We start from the raw sequence: 12629 nt of genomic DNA, 5'->3' as shown, positions 1-12629 counted from the left end.
AACAGAAGCATCATTAATAATGCTTAAAATTTAATTCCTGGCAAATTGGTTTAGTCAAGCCAAACGGCAAATAGGAAAATGGGCACATTCCAGCACCCAAAAAGTGCACAAACAGCACAAAAATTGTCGCAGCTAATTACGTTGCTTAATCCAGGAGATAAAATGTTTGTGTTAGTATTATGGAAGCACATTTTTAATGTAATTCGGGCCTGGGTTATACCTCGGCCGAGGCACATTATTTACTTAAACTTAAGCTGCGCAAAACCAAGCAAACAAAACTGAAAGGCTTAGCCGAAATTTACACAGGATGTGTGAGAACACTTTTCAGTTGGCCATTAATGTTGGACCATGCACAACTTACAAATATAAATAACTACTACTATGTACTACTTGCATTGCACTTGAAGCAAACTTATTCAGCATTAGATACAAAACTTTTGCAAAACAAATGTGTTCGAATTTCAGTGGCCTGCACCTAGCTCTTGACGCTAGCCGACTTTCATTTTCGTTACGACATTTAAAAACACTTTATTTATGATAAAAGGCAGAACAGATTAAAATTTACTTCGCTTACTTTGTCTTCTACATGAGATTCCCATTAAAAATTGACTTTTATGTGCAAACATTTGTAAATAAATTGTTGCTGTCGAGGGCCAACTTATCTGCGACCTCACCTGCTACTCTTGATACAGCTCGCCCTGTGACACATATCCTGTGCTTAATGTGCGCAAACAGAATATGAAAGGCAAACACGTGATGCCATGGGTCTCTGAAAATAGCTCTCATATATTTATGCCAATAATACGGGCTGGCGAAAATTAAGGCAATTTGGGCAGTGTTTTTTTCGTTTTAATTAATCGTAAAGTCCAGTTGTGTACTAGAATACATCTATGTACATATTTTCGGCAATTTTAAGTGCCGGCTTCTCATACCACCTGGTTGCCCATTTCTGCATGTGCTTTCGCTGTAGCTGCTTGTATGGGCGTTTACTTCAATGGGAGTATTCATTTCATTTTGTGAAACCATCGTCATGTTTCAAATTTTATTGGCATATACCACAAAGTTAAATGGCGCGTGAAACTCAACGCACACATACGCACACTTTATACTCTCGATGGGCATCTGTGGCCATTCAGAACGAACATCAATGACTGGCAACATGCATAAGGGCAAGAGCGACGCATGTATGTTTGTAAGTAAAAATATAGGCTTCCAAAAGAGAATCGTTAAGTTACATTAATTGCAATTCTTACTCAGTAATGTATGCCTTGAACGAACCCAAATTGTCCTCCTCTTTCCAGCAAGCAATCAAATTTAAAATATTCATTCGAGGCACTTCCTACACCCCACGCCCCACAGCCCATCATGCCACCCACTTTTGCATAAAATCAATTGTAAATTGCTCATCGCTTCGCCCAAGTAAAAACACTCTTATTTATTTTTCTTCAAAACAGCTGCCGCATTTTTTGTGCTTGCCCCCTGACAACGGCCCTGTAATTGTATTTGCTCATTGTACCTACTTATTTCTTAGCACAACGCCAAATCAAAAGGAAAAAACATAAAAGCTTTTACTTATCTTTAGAATTTCTCTACGACGAGTATCAATGGGAAAATGAGCCACTTGGGAGTTTGACAGAAATTAATTAAAATGCAAATTAATGTGCAATACATACAATTGCGAGCATTATGGGTACTTGTGGCTCTGTGAGGCATTTTTATACTCTGTGCATGAAATGTACAAGAGTATATTAGGTTTGCGCGAGCTAAAAAATTGCGTGGCAGACCCCATAAAGTACATGTATATATATTCTTGATCAGCATGAAAAGACGAGTCGATCTAGCCCTGTCTGTCTGTCCGTCCGTTCGTATAACCGCCTATATCTCAGAAACTATTAAACCTAGGGACACAAAATTTTAGTTCCAAATGCCTTATGTGAATACACAATTGGAATTTCCCTCTCTCCCTCGCTTTCACTGATTGTCCATACCTCCCGTATTTATTGGAATTTTTCATTGAAACTTTGAAAATACCTCCAGTTAGTGATTATGTATGTTCCGGAAGTTATAGCTGCCCGCAGCTGTTGTTGTTGTTACTGCTTTGCACAGGCACACGAGTCATACACAGACACACACAAACACACACATACACGCATAAATATTCTACACATACTTGTACATATGTACAGAGTATTTCAAAGTCGGGACACCGGACTTTAGCTTCTCCACTTGTTTCTTCCTTTTTTTATTAATTTGGCTTAAAAGAGAATTGATGCATACTAAATTATTAGGAATAAATATTTAGCTTCAATGCATTGTAATAACATGAAAACCACTTAAAGCTTCATCGAACCAAAAACATAAACTGGCCGCGAGCTTAGAAGACTCTACATAACCAGCTCCTTTGCATTGCGAAATCCTTTTATTCATATAGGTCGACGCGTGAGTTCATTCATAGCATAGGTACTAGATACTATTTTTTGTTTGCCTCATCGAAATGATTTATAATTTATGAATTACAGTTCACTTACAGTACTTTATGTACTTTATACGTACAACATACATATACTTATTTGTATATACTCGTATGTACCCGATATATGTAAACTCTTAGATACAAAGAGAATGTTCAATTTCAGCTAGCAGACGTAATATAATCGCATTACCGTTAAACAAATCCACTTAAATCGAATCAATCAACCCTAATAATGTAAATACTTACGTACTCTCCATTCATGCACGAAGTTCCTATTGCTGTTCCTCGCCACAACAAAAGTACGTACATTTCTACTGAAAATAAATGGCCAATCGGTTGAAATTTATAGAATTTCTTTCCAATACTTCAAAGTAAATGGGTAAAGTGCAAGGTTCAACGCAGAATTCAGATGCAAGAGGCAAGAGTGGGAAATAAAACGAGCTAAGCATTTTACATATGATAAATCAACCGACCGATAGCATCAGACAGCAGCAAAGGCTATGGCGGCAAATGCAGAGAATCAAAGGTTAATCACCCCTGATGGCGTTTTTTCAAAGCACACGCACTCAGACATTCAACTGCTGTATACTGTTGTATAGTATTTATGTATGTGTGTTTAAACGACGAGCCGGCTAAATCAATGTGTAGACTTGGAGTGGCCCTTGGAGTAGGCCAACAGTTATAAAAGTATAAGCTACTGCATGTTCCTACATTTCCTTATGTACAGTAGATGCTGGCAAATGTCAACCTTTAGAAAATCCATATCCAACTTATACCGAGAAGAACCAGCCCGACTGTTGAATTCCCTGTAACACTGATTTGCCCACCACAGACATTAAATTAAAATGAACGTTGTTAAATTTATTGTACTAATCATTACTATGGCAGCTACATAATATAAAGTTTCTAATTATAGTGGGGCACTTTAAAAATAGATGCAAATGTTTATTAATACACTAGCGTCCTGCACCTGCTTTGCACGGGTATTTTTACAACATTTTTAAAAATTATACCCTTTATAACACACACACACTTAACACACGTACACCCTTCTTTTGGCTATGAGTTACTAAGAAGAAGTGAAATTTATTTTGGATATTATTATTTTAATGATTTTTTGTTCGTTTTTAGATTTTTTTTTTGTTATTCTTTATTAGGTCAGAGCTACTCTGTAAAAGTTTTATTTTGTGGTAGCAAAATAAATGTATTTTCACGGGCTCCGATCCGTGATAGGTCAACATATAGTAAAACATTGCTTTCGTATGTCGATCCCTACTAATTCGAAGGCTTGGCCTTGCGACTACCGGAAATTAAAGCCATATAAATGATCAAATGGGACAATCGGTATCCTTGGTATCCTCGTTATATGAGCTAGTTGACCAGTTGCTGGGCCTGCAATTCCTTAATAAGCAGCCTCGTCCCATTACACATGCTTGGAAGGCTTTAATTTCTCAAAAGCATGATTGCAATTCCGAATTTGACCGTCAATTCATGGGGCGGCAGTCCAGAAGGGTTTAGTGAATTAAAATGTCTTCAATATTAATCAATATTCAATATTAATTACCTTTTTAATTTCTATAATTATTCTAAACATATGTACAGAGTATTTCAAAGTCGGGACACCCGACTTTAACTTTTTTACTTGTTTTTTATTTGGCTGGGGGCTTTTGAATAATATTGCCTCCATATGGATACATTTTATGTATATAATAAGGTTATAAAGTATTTGGCAAGAAACATTTATAAATTTCCTTCGAGACATTAATTCAAAGACTGTCACAAGCTAACATACTTATTTAAAAAAACTAGCATATTACTGTCATATGTGGGCGTCTACTGTATGCGTGTTGGGATACATGGAAGTTGCTGCCAAACTTACCTTAAGGGGTGGTCTCGACGGCACGCCCCCAAGTCTTCAAAGCCAAAGCTTTTTGCAAAATGGCGAACGTTCGTAAGTCAACACATGTACGAGTATGTATGTGTATTTACCACTTTCAATGAGCCCCAACTTCTCGATTTGACTTCAGCTGAACTTTTGCGTGTTTCAATACCATAAATTTTATATTCATGAGCGAGGCCTGGACTGGTGTCTGAGGGAGGCGGATTTTAAGCGTATTGTTTTAGCGGTTTGTGGGAAAATTTAAAACACACATGTAAGTCCTTTGTCTACTGTACGCTAGCTCGTAATACTCGTAAAAGTACTAAACATAGAAATATTAAAAATCAAGTATCACATTTAAGTTTCTTAGCTACTTATTAAAACCTTATGCGCGAATTAAATGAATATGTTGTGGTCTTCATTCATTTAAAATTCTAAAACATTTCGTGTAACGCTCAAAGTAATCAATGGGAGTGTCCTCATGACACTTTGACTTCTTCTGCATATTTAATGTAACATCTTGACAAATGACAGACAGGCGAAACAAAACGACAACGATGAATCATTCATCCCCTCGTTCAGGCAAAAAGCGAGGGGAGACCACACGCAACCCTCTAAGCCAGCAGACATAATTTTAGCACACAATCAAAATACATAACAAATGAGCAGCTGATTATTTTTTCATTAGTACCGCCTGCCAAATATGCGAAACCCACCAAGAATGCTATACTACCGATATACACGCAAATGCTCCGTGATGCAATGGAGCCTTCGATTTATCTTTTTATTAAACATTATTCTGAAATATGGAATATGGATCTCAAAACCAATGGAGTAATGTAATTGTTTACATTAACTTTTCTGCAATTCCATAATGTATCTAGAATGAAGATTCTTCTACACGAACATTTTAAATTTTCAAATTTAGTGGGCACAGTTTCTACGGGTATATGATATAGCTACCAACGAAGTGCTTTTAAAACTTTTTCTGTACATATTTAGTCATTCGACAACTCCAATATTTCAAAATATAAAATGGTGATCCAACTAATCAGCTTTCCATTGATCCCATTAGTTTTCTTGTACATAGATTTTGTGCAGGAAATTATTTTAACATTAGCCATCACTACAATTCTGTTTCTAAAGCACAGTGCAACTAGCTCGTTTTTATACTCTGTACATGAAATGTACAAGAGTATATTAGGTTTGCGGGAGCTGAAAAATGTAACAGGCAGAAGGAGGCGTGGCAGACCCCACAAAGTATATATATTCTTGATCAGCATGACGAGACGAGTCGATCTAGCCCTGTCTGTCTGTCTGTCCGTCTGTCCGTCTGTCCGTCTGTCCGTCTGTCCGTCCGTATGAACACCTGGATCTCAGAGACTATAAGAGATAGAGACACCAAATTTTGCACGAAGATGCGTTATGTGTGTATTCTATACGAGTTTGTTTTATTTTTTTGATTTTCCCCCCCACTTCCCCCCTATGGGGGTTTTCCCGATTTTCCATTCGTATAATCGCCTATATCTCGGAGACTATAAGACCTAGGAACACCAAATTTTAGTCCCAGATGCCTTATGTGAATACGCAGAAAATGTATATTTTGGAATTCCCCTCCCTCCCCCCTCTACCCCGCAAATCGTAACTCCCGTAATTCTTGGAATTTCGAACTAAAATTTTGGAAATACCCCCAGTTAGTTATTATGTGTCCGTATGCCAAATTTCATTATGATAGACCGATTTAACAAGAAGTTATAGCCATAAATATATTTGCTGATGCAGCGCTGCTGCAGCGCTGCTCAAGCGCTGCCCGCGGCTGTTGTTGATGTTGCTGTTTGGTTGACTGCGAAAATGCTTACACAGACACGAATTGATGCGCATAGGCATACATACACTCACACAGACGCAATTGCTATGTAAATGTGCAATTATACACCCTTTACGTGAGTTCGAATACCGAGAGAGGTAAAATCGATCAAATTTTTTTTTTTATTTTCTTAATTTTTTTTATTTTCTATAATTATTGTAAACATATGTACAGAGTATTTCAAAGTCGGGACACCCGACTTTAGCTTTTTTACTTGTTACTTGCTATATTTTTTAAAACTGGTCCCACGGTGCACAAGCACTGCCGTTTGGGAAACAGCTAATAAAAAATGTCAAATCTCATTGTTATTTATTAGAATATTATTCAGACGAAGTTTTTCCTCCACAAAAGGACTATGTTGGAAGTTATTGGTAAATGACAGTTGGGGCAGAAGTTTGGAGAAGGCTTTCCGGGTGTTTAACAGTGCATGAATTACTCAATTTTTTAAGTAAATATACATAAACACGCGACAAAGCCTAGGCAGGGTTTTATGAGGTAGCGGCACATAAAGGTAAAAATAAAGGAAAAAAACTAAATTAAATTTTAAACGCCAACGTCAAACATTTGTTTGTGGGCTTGGCTGCCACAAGGCAAAAAATAAACGTCCCCGTCCTTCCGTGCACACATACATTCACACAGGTCTGTGCTTTTTAATAGAATTTAATGCTTCTCTTGCGTTGCCAAAAGCCTTTTACAAATGTTTGCATTGCTGCGTAGTCGCTTCATGTGCATATGTCTGTGTGCATGTGTATGTGCATTGCACCGTGACAACAAAAACAACAACAACTACTACTACTACAACAATAACAGCTCGACCAAAAAGGAACATGCTGCCGTTATTGATTTTTGTCAGTGCGCCGCGACGCATCCCTGCGGACTTCACCACCACACTCCGGCACCACCACCACCACTTCCACAATCACCACCCCCTATGGCAGACTGTCGGCAGGGTTGATGTTGATTCGTTAGTTTTTCATGTCTGCCAGCAGCAATAACGAAAGCACGACAACGACAATAACCGGCAGAAATATAATTTGCGCAACAACACAAGCAAAATAATCAACAAAAGCCGAAGACGACGATTGTTGCACATCCTGCCGCGAACGATGCTGGCAGCAGCTGTTCGTGACTCCCAGCTACACAAGACAGCTTGAAAGGCAAGAACAAGGCTGTAATGCTGCGCTGCTCTCGCATATAATATGCAAATATTTAGCCATGTGAAAATTAATAGCAAATACAACACAAATTTTTGCACAGTGTACGCAAGCGTAATGAAACAGCAACAACAACGCCAACATCGCGAACTGGCAGGCTTAAATATCGGATTCGGTGTGGGATCTGTCTGCCAGACATACGCAAGCCATTAAACGGACGTTGCCAGAACAACGATGTGACCATGTGTGACTGTATGTGTGTGGGTGTTTGTGTAGGAGCAACGAAAGGAAACTCGGAAAATTACTACAAACAACATCAACAACATACACACGTAAGTCACCTCACAGCTGCATTACGTACACATGAATGAGCACACAGAAAGAAATCCTTGCAAAGGCAAAGGAAATAAAAGAGAAAGCCGTAGTCGAATATGTTGACAGCAAAAGTCAAAGTCAACGAAGGAGAAGCTTAGCCCCTTTCCCCTTCCTTTGAGTGCATTACTTTTGAATTAAATGATATGGAGTTTTTATTACGCCATAGGAGTATTTCCCAACACCCTTTACTATAAATCCGTGATTTACATAAAAGGCATAATAACATAAATTTTTATTGATAAATTAAATTATTAATAAAAAATAATCTTGTTATTCTTTTTTTTAGTAAGTAACCAAAAAATGTTTAATAACCTCATATACAATTTGTAAACAGAAATGGCAGCAGCTTCTTTTTTTTATTTATCAGAGTGGCTTAGCTTTGAATATTTTTGCTAGCATTTACTAGCATTTGAAGCAATCGAATATACCCTCTTATCTAGTTGGCTAAAGGGTATAAAAAGCGCCAACATTTCTTTGGTAGCTCATCCATATACTCAGGCGCTCAAGGCATGCCCCAACACACGTTAAATGTGAACGGTAAACACACCTGCATGAGTCACGCTTGCCTAACTGCGCGACTGCTTGCCTTTTTGTCCAATCGACTGCCTGACGCTATTATGTTTATGCGTCTGCGTTTGTGTGCGACTGAGTTTATTATAGCCAGGACAACAACCACCCTGACTGAACGTGTATGCATGAGCCTTTGTGTGTATGCAACATACATACGTTGTGTTTGTCTGCTGCACCGTGCGGCACGCTAGCCGGCAACTGTCTGCGCGTCAAACGCCAACAGCATTTTTGGTGTAAACTTGTTTAATATAATGAACAGGCAGCCAAATTCAACGAGCCCCACAGCAAGCACGTGAGTCAGCGACTCATACATTCACACACACACACACACACATCATGCATATACTATAGAAATACATTCATACATACACTTGCAGCCGGCGCAAAACACTTGGCCTGGCAGAAACCACCCCTGGGCTGTATAAAAACAACCACCGACAACGTTAACGCCACCACCATCATCAGAGCACCAGCTAGCCCTTAAGCGAGGCCTAGGACTTCTCCAGCCGGCCAGCTTACTATGGACCCTTGACGTTCAGTCAGTTGGTTTGGCAATGTCGTTAGCAAAAATGCATTGGAAAAGAGTTTTGCAGGAATTTAACATTGTGGACACAAAATCAATAAATATTTTTTGCCAAATGCTTGAAAATTTCTAGCGTCTAAAGAATCAATTTGGGATCAACCGCAAACAAGTTACTCCAGACTTGTGCTTGTGGATATAAACTTGTATATGTATATTCAAGAATGCCTCGTCTCGTCAATATGGCGCCGTTTCTTTAAGGCTTCTTTTTTGTTGTTTCTTTGCCGAGGTCGTGAGCACTCGCAACATCAGATATAGAAAAAAATAGCATAGCAATTGTGGCTCCAACATGAACAACGTCATCTACACAATTCCGTGGAGATGACATGCATTTGGCCTTTGAACTGTTGCTATTGAAGTTGCAAAATGAAAAAAACGAAAATGGTTTATAAAATGGAGAGCATAATTGCCAAGAGGACATTTAAGAAGGAAATGGTAATTAGAAAGGAAATGGGCAGAAGCGTCAATATTTAACGATTGTTATTAAAACAAGTAGAAAGGCTGTGAAAACCGAGTTACTAGTCTAACAATTTATGATTTTTGTACCGATCATCAACCGATTTTGATATATTTATTATAGTTAACGATATAGCGTCAAATTAATCACATAATGCCAGTACGTAAAAGTCGAGCTTTGTTCTCAATTTGCGCGCTCTAATCACCAAACCACATACATATATACAGACTATATGTACATCCTTAATCGCTCATAATTATTCACGCCAATAAATTTGAAGGAAAAAATCAAATGGCCAACTGTATTTACGTAAAGGCGCAAAAACCCACCACTACAAACACACAGGCATTAAAATACACACGCACACGTAGACATTTCCTTATCGCACACAAGCATACAATAAAATTAAAGTCTAATATTGTGATGATTACGACACGAGGCGCATGGGGGACGCAATAAATTGTAAGAAAAGTTTATCTTTGCAGCCGTTAGCCAACAACAATACAGCCAACAACGATTTAAGACAGAGCGCGATTTGACTGCATTCTGCACATCGTGGGGTGGGAGCTCTGTTTAGGCGATGCCGTCGCCAATGCCGTAGCGCAAATTGAATTTACGGAAATCGAAAATTGTGGCAGAATCGCAAAATGGGAGAATAAAAGTACGACTTAGTTTCGGGCTGAGGCTGACTGGATGGGAAAGCTACAGAGCAGTCTTTTGCAGCGTGTTAACTTCCGTATTGATAACACTACATACATACAAACACATATATATGTAGGTATGTATGTATGTATACACGCAAACAGTGAACAGTGTTGCCAAGTAAAGCACATTTTCTGACGGCTTAACAACTTATTTATGCTTAGCTATGCACCGTCGCTATCGCTAGCTTGCTTGTCGCGTCTTGGTATTTTTTTCCTTCCATACTCGTACACTGAACAAAATAAATGTGCCCAATAGTGTGGTAAAAAAATATATCATTGAAAGCTTTCGGTGTTTTATAATTAAAAACAACTACTAAAAAGTTGTTTGAAAACGTATGAATCAAATGTTTTTAAAATTGCAACATAAATGGAAAAACATTGTTATACTTGCATGGTGATAATCAAATGTGTTCAATTCAGTCAAAACTAACTGAATTCTCTTATTTTAAATAGGACTATATTCTGAAAACAGCTCATCTGAATTTTATGATCAACTTTTTTATCTTTGTATTTACATTAGATGGTACTGTTTTCTCTGTGTGGGTTTTCTGATTTGAGCCTTGCTCGTCTTGGGGTTGATATTTGCCTCGTGTCAGAGCACCATGCCTGCCTGCGGTCTGTCATTCTCAATTTAAGCTCACGCTCCGTTATGTCGCATTGTTCGGGGCGCTTAAACTCAATTCAGCTGCCAGCCCCCTTTAAAATATTCAAATTTTGCTGTTTTCATCATGCGTTCGTCCCAAGTAAATACTATATTATGGTGAGCTAAGCGCAAACTCAATTGAAACAGCTCGTTTTTCTATGACAATGTTAAACTAAAACCTTAGATGCTTCACAAAAAAAAAAATCCAAAAGGATCATTGTATTACTCATATCTACAATAGTTTCTTGTTTATAAACTCTGCCACATTATTTATTCATCATCATTATCATAAACATATCAATGATGATAAATGATTTATAATAAATGTAAAACACGACATTATTGTCTTATTCTTTGATGCTTATTTCTGGACCCATCAAGCTAACATCTACATAAGTGTTAAATAAATTAAGTTATTGAGTTGAATAATGTGTGATTAAAAGACTTTTTTAATTCTAAGTAGACTTCCATTGTGTATTCATTGCATATCAGCGCACATATCCTCATGAACCATACTAGTTTCTGATGTAAAAGAATGCATCGATTCTTGCTATTGTGAGAAGGATTCCCTCTTCTGACTGGCTGGTTTAGTAAAAACAAATAATAATAACATAATAAATAGAAATACGAAACTATTTTGCAAGCAATGAGCAACGAGTACAACCGTACAGTGCAAACAAGCCCCTAAAAAGAGTGCTACAAAAGACGGCAACGTGAAATAAATGACATGTCTACAGGATACAAATAGTTTGCCAATAATAAAAGAAAAGTTTATTGCACTGATGCTCATGCGAAAACCATCAGAATACACACAAACGTTGCTTGTATGGTTAATGGCAAATACATGTAAACGACATGGAAGCAACGCCATCCACAAGAACAAAAAAAGATTGTAATGTATGTGATATGCCATCGTACCTCCTGAAGCTGCTAAAGCAGCGCACAGCTTTCCTAAACTCCTTTGATGCGCATTTCATTTCATGACAAAGCATATAGAACTGGTGCCATTAACGACAGCAATTTGATAGTGTCGAGGGGAGAGTGAGGTGTAGGAGCAAATCATTATGGTAAAGGCAAAAGTTGGATGGCGTGCCCACGTCAAAAAGGAGGCGAATGTCAATGTGCGCATCACTAAGCAACGCGCACACTAGGATACACTAGATGATAGCATAGATAGTGCTTATAGTTTTATATCAGGAAAAACCGACAGGGGTTGCCTTCTCATGTTAAATCCACCATTTAATCACATATAGTTTAGATGCAATATGGTATGGTGTAATGGAGAAACTATAATTTCTCCAGTCTTGCATCTAAGACTAATTTGCGTTTTGCTATATTAAGTTGCTTAACAACCAAAAATAGGTCAGCAATGACCATGGCTATCTACAATAATAGAATGCTGAGATAAGGGCCCCAACCAAAGCGCTTCACATATATAGAACACTCAGTTAATTCTGACAAATTACATGCAATTTGTATATCCATGGAAAATCGGGATCTGCAGGGGGAAAAATAAAATAAAAAACACTGCGTGACTGACATGCAAATTGTGATAAATTAGAACTGAGAATTACTAGTATTTCTCAACTGCCTGAAGGGTTGACGGAAACAACTACACCCACGCTTCCGCCGCCCGCGTCTGCGTCCTTTACTGTATAGTATAGACTCCGATAAGCGTAAATTGTACATCTAAAGTTGATAAAGTGCAACATGAAAATTTACTGTCTTATCCAGCTCTGTCCTCTGGTCCCGATGTGCGGCAGCTTTCCCAACTACTTTGACGCCTCGCTGCAGATTTAATTCAGTATTCAATGTGTGGCTAAGAAGAAAATGTAAAGAGTGTAGTGGCTGAATGATTGAAAGTCCATTTACTTAAACATGATCAGCTTAATTAAGCCAGTGTATGCAGACTGACAGCCAGGCAGCT

Source organism: Scaptodrosophila lebanonensis, unplaced genomic scaffold, assembly GCF_003285725.1.
Source record: "Scaptodrosophila lebanonensis strain 11010-0011.00,11010-0021.00 unplaced genomic scaffold, SlebRS2 tig00000001-arrow-pilon, whole genome shotgun sequence".
Taxonomy (NCBI): domain Eukaryota; kingdom Metazoa; phylum Arthropoda; class Insecta; order Diptera; family Drosophilidae; genus Scaptodrosophila; species Scaptodrosophila lebanonensis.
This window is presented reverse-complemented; position numbering follows the sequence as displayed.